The sequence below is a fragment of the Juglans microcarpa x Juglans regia genome, chromosome 5S (genome assembly GCF_004785595.1).
Source record: "Juglans microcarpa x Juglans regia isolate MS1-56 chromosome 5S, Jm3101_v1.0, whole genome shotgun sequence".
NCBI lineage: Eukaryota > Viridiplantae > Streptophyta > Magnoliopsida > Fagales > Juglandaceae > Juglans > Juglans microcarpa x Juglans regia.
The window spans coordinates 4,353,267-4,359,266 of record NC_054603.1 but is presented as its reverse complement, the minus strand read 5'-3'; positions in this window follow the sequence as shown (position 1 = coordinate 4,359,266).

Here is a 6,000-nt window from a genome sequence, read left to right as displayed (position 1 = left end):
CGACTCCGACTCCGACTGTCGGAGCGGAGTCGGAGCGGAGTCGGATTTTTTGATTTTTTTTTAATCTTTTTTAACTTCATATTTGACCTACTTTTAAAAAAAAAAATTTGTGGGCTTTCAAATTTCAATTTTCTCAACATTACAATCTAAACTAATTAAACTTTTGATTATAACAAAAAATACAACTAAATAAAATAAGTAATATACTAACATGCATTCAAAAAGTAAAAAAAAAAAAATCCTATTTTTACATATACTCCCATCATCCATATCCTGATATCCACATCCAACTAAATACTAATCACTACAATAAACATTCACATACCACACCTACCATCCATCATCCATAAAAATTAAAAAGAAAGTTCTATTTTGACATGTACTCCCATCATGATATCATCCATATCCTGATATCCACATCATTCTAACAACAAAAAAAATCCAAAATGTTCTAAGAGCCAACCAAAATAAATGTTCCCAAGAACATTTAAATATTTAATTACAAACTTTCAAATGCACCAAAATAGAATAAATTACAAACTTCCAAATTACAATATTCTAAATGCCCAACAAATGAACCAAAATATATTAAATGTTAGAAACTTCCATATGTTCCAACTTCCAACTTTCAAGTTGTGCCTGAAAAAAAAAAAAAAAAGAATATTAGTAAGGAAAACAACCCAACTTTAATATCATATGAAAAATAAATTTAAACAAATATAAAAAACATGTATATTACATCTTATTAGGAAGATGCAAAATCTTATATAGTTGTAATATTCTCAAAAAGCCTATTAGGAGGAATGGATCCATTTAGCTTTTTTGAACTAAGGTCTCGGAAACTTAAATAAATATGAACTTATGGTATAAACAAAGTAGAAGTAAATAGCAGAGTTGTCTTTGAAAAGTAAACAGAATTCAACATGAAGCATTTAGTATTTTGGATAGTAACTCAAACCTCAAATGCTCAATATGTCAAATTGTCAATCATCTTCACGAAGTAAGTTGGCCATACCAATGATTAATTCTACATTAAGATGTTAAAGTATAGGAGGTTAGTATCAAAAAAGTCAAAATCAACATATATAACAACTTAAAAAAATCTCTAAATACATTACCTGAGTCTAACTTATAACTCTCCACATCATCAATGGCATCCGTATAATTTTGACTCAAGCATATAGGAGTTGACTTCAACCAGTTTTGCGTGCACACAAGAGCTTCGACAGTTCTAGGAGCCAAAGAACTCCTAAATGGATCCAGGACACGGCCTCCTGTGCTAAATGCCGACTCAGATGCAACGGTGGTGTTCGGAATGGCCAAGATATCTCTTGCCATTAGAGCAAGAACTGGATATTTGCTTGAGTTGACTTTCCACCATACCAAAATTTCAAAATTTCCCATAGGAACCTCAACATCCTCTAACAAATACCGCTCTAGTTCAGACTTACAATCCATCAAGGATGCTGATTTTCGATCTTTATGGAATCCCAACAAAAAGTCCATGGGATCATCATCATTACAGGCACTACTACTACTACTCCCCATTGATGCACTAGCCTCACCACTCCGACTCCGAGTTGACTTAGACCCAGTTACGCAACCACTACAAAATCTTACATATTGTTCATACAAATATTCCATATCCCTCTTGAGGAGTCCAACAAATTCCTCACCCCTCTCATCGCCCAATGTTTTGTTGAACCAATATGCTTGAGCAACTAATTTGTACCGTGGATCAAGAATGACAACAACAAACAAAAATCGATTTATTTTTTCTAGATCACCCCAATATTTATTCTACTTTGTCTTCATTCTCAAAGCAATTGAACTCAAGCGTCGATTACTATTGTTACAAAAAATATTCAAGTTTTTATGAATATTAATGAGCTCTTGGACATACAAATTTGATGTGACATATAGTGTACCAGAAATACGCAGGATGACATTATAAAATACATGAAGAAACTTTTCAAAGTTTCTTATGGTCTCCCAATCATCAGCCCCAGGAGCTCCTAGACCCTTTTTCCCATGCCCATCCTCAGACAAATAAACTCGTGAGTAAGGATCCTCATCAAGCAAAAGTTGGAAGGCTTTTTGATACTTATCAACCACGTCCAACATAAGAAAAGTCGAGTTCCATCTAGTAGGCACGTCAAGACACAAGAAACTAGAACATGACACTTTTGACCTATCAACACAAGACTTGAAAGTGACAAGTCTTTGGGGAGAAGACTTCACATACTTAATCAAATTTCTGACTCTTATGATCGAGTCATCAACATCTTTCAAACCTTCACTCACAACAAGGTTTAAGATGTGTGCTGTACACCTCATGTGAATAAACTCGTGAGCTGCAACACAATCCTCACTTCCTATTTCCCTTGTTCTCAACCAATCAATAGCAGAGTCATTAGAGGTAACATTGTCCACGGTAATTGTGAGGATTTTGTCAATGCCCCAATCAAGCATACACTCCTCCAACTCCCTCCCAATCGTTGCCCCCTTGTGGTCGCTAATCCGAACAAATGAAATGATTCGCTTCTGCAAGTTCCAATCACTATCAATAAAATGAGCGGTCACACACATGTAATTAATATTTTGGATAGAAGTCCAAGTGTCGGTGGTCAAGCACACTTTTTGTTTGGTGGTCATAAACATTTTCTTCAAGCTATCATTCTCTTTCAAGAATAGCCTCATACAATCACGCATTACGGTAAATCGAGAAGGAATTGAAAACCTAGGATCAAGGGATTTAGTGTATTCCCGAAACCCTTGGCCCTCAACAACCCTAAAGGGTAACTCATCCACTATCACCATCCTAGCAAGAGCTGCCCGGATTTTTTTCTCATTGTACTTGGTCATTCCTAAGCTCTTCTCCCCTTGGCCTTCAATTCTTGCTTCTGGGACCAAGAATGTTTGAGTCTTGTCCAACTTACTCTTACGGTTTTTGGGGCAAAGTTGGATGTGTGTTTTCATGGCCGAAGTGCCTTGCCGTTTGGGATGGCATTTCCATTGCCTCCCACAATGGTTACAAATAGCTATAAGCTCTTCGGAATCACAATCGGACACTCTTGTGAAGTGGACCCATACCAAAGACCTGTTCTTAGGAACTCTACTACCAGGTGGAGGGCGAGGATTAGAACAGAAGGCACTAGGAGTGCCTACCGAAGATTCTATTGGTCCGCTGGACTCTTCAACTATGGGACATGGAACATCAATAGGCTGTTCTGGGATGCCAGGGGAAGATGTAGCTGTGGATGTAGGAGTGTTTGTGCCTTCTATATTCATGATTTAAGAACTAAAACACAACAAACAAAAAAAATCATACGATTAAGACAATCACTAAAACAGCCAAACACAGCCCTAAAAGCATAATACAAACTCATTAACTCAACTTGTGGATGTTTTACAATCACTAAAACATAAATATATTTGAGAAAATATATATTCATCTTAAACAGAAAAATAGAAAAAAAAAATCATACCCAACATTCAACAACATAAACGAAAACACCACTAAAACAACATCAAAAATTACATATTTTTGACCCTTTTGGGTAACAGATTCCCCAATCAACAATCAACAAAATAAACCAAAACTTGATGACTGATGAGTGATGAGCTTTCTGTTTAACATCAAAGATTCAAAATTTGTTTGTTCACTTGGCTCATTTAATTAATTAAAGTGCCAGAATGTCAGTGTTGTGTTTGCATGAATGCCAAAAATTATGGAGATCATTTTGTTATGAATTAAACTATAATGCCAAATTTGGAAATAAACATAGAAAAAATCAATATTACTACCGAGAGGAGCTGAGCGAGAGGGGGGCTGTGCAAGAGAGGGGCTCCGCAAGAGGGCTGCGTCGCCGCGAAGGAGGGGCTCCGCGAGAGGGCTGCGCGAGGGAGGGGCTCCGCGAGAGGGTTGCGCCTGTGCGAGGGAGGGGCTCCGCGAGAGGGCTGCGTGAGGGAGGGGATCCGCGAGAGGGCTGCGCCTGCGCGAGGGAGGGGCTCCGCGAAAGGGCTGCGCGGCAGGGCGAGACTCGAGAGATTGCTGTGCGAGAGAGTGCTGCGTGAGAGAGCTGTGTTAGTCTACGACTACGAGAGAGGGCTGCGGCTGCGCGAGAGGGAAGGGAGGGCTGCGGGCCTGCGCTGCGGCGCTGCGCGAGAGAGGGATAGGCTTTGTATTTCAGAGTCTCAGACTTTCAGTTTCATTTCAGCCGAATTAGCCCTAATTCACCATTCTTGAAGATGAAATTGAAAAGGGGGGAAGTATAAATCTAAACGGCGCCGTATTATATATATTAGTAGTATAAATCTATTTTATATATTATATATATATATTAAGATTCATAAAAAAATATATGATATATATATTATTATACATGAATATTAAAAAAAAGGTACCGTATAAGAAATATTAGTAATACACTAATATACTTTATATATATGTATATAGATTAAATCTCTAACCTCTTAATTCTTATACTTGATATATATATATATTAATATATATAAATATTAGTAATACACTAATAGTATTAGTATTAGTAGTGATATTAGTTATACTAATAGTTATATTAGTATTAGTTATAGTCATTTAGTATAACTAAATCAGTATAAGTTATATTGATTTAAATTTTAGTATAGTTATAATACTACAAGTTATAACTATTTAACTATAGTCTATATTAGTATTAGTATTAGTTATAGTGATTAGCATTACTATATTATATATTAGTATTTGCTATAATGATTTTAATTTAGTATACTAATACTAGTATATTACTATAGTTAATAGTACCCTATAGTAATATAACTATATTAGTATTACTTATAGTGATTTAAATTTTAGTATAACTATATTAGTATAACTTATAGTAATTTAGTATAGTTATAATACTATAAGTTATAACTATAGTCTATATTAGTATTAGTATTAGTTATGGTGATTAGCATAATTATATATTAGTGTTTGCTATAGTGATTTTAATTTAGTATAACTATATAATAATATTAGTATAAATGTTATACAGACTATATCACTGATTGTATTAGTACACTAATATCTAATACTAGTATATCACTATAGTTAATAGTATCATATAGTAATACTGTAATATAATATTAGTAATTAATACTATAGTGATTTATATAGTAATTTATATATAGGCTTAAAGTGGTTTACTAATTTATATATAGTAATTAATACTATTAGTAATTTATATGAATAATACTTTAGTTATTATACATTAATATTATATGTTATTATAAATTTATAGATTAGTGTTTATACATTAGTATTACAATATTACATGTCGATGTTATTATGCATCTTAGATTCTTAGTGTTTATGGTATATTATATATACATTAGTATTATATGCTATTATATTTATACATTAGTAATTTAGTGTTGCATGGTAGTATTTAGTAATATTGTAAATTTGTAATAGTATGATATTTACATCTAGTTATATACTAAACTATTATTAGTCAATTTAGTCCATATATTATAGTATAAATATATTATTTAACTAGAATATTATTGAGTTTAATTAACTATATAAGATATAGTTGTATAAAATTTAAATAATTAATATATAGAAAAACACATATTCTTATAAAATATATATAAAATCGGAGGCGGAGGTGGAGTCGGAGGCTGAGGGTCGGAGTCGGATCGGAGCGGAGCCGGAGTCGGTTCATCAATGACTCCGACTCCGACTCCGACTTCTAAGAGGAAAAAACCTCCGACTCCGACTCCTACTTGTCGGAGTCAGAGCGGAGCCGGAGTCGGAGTCGGATTTTTAGATTTTTGCTCAGCCCTACTTCTGATTGCCAACTCCTATATATTCCTTTTAATTGGCAAAAAAGAAAAAAGAAAAAGAAAAATCTCCTTATAATGATCCTCCTCTATAAACCCGAATAATGCAATCTTAATTCCCTCATTTCTACCTCATTTGTTTCAAGCTAGTATAACGTCTTGAACTCTTTCTTT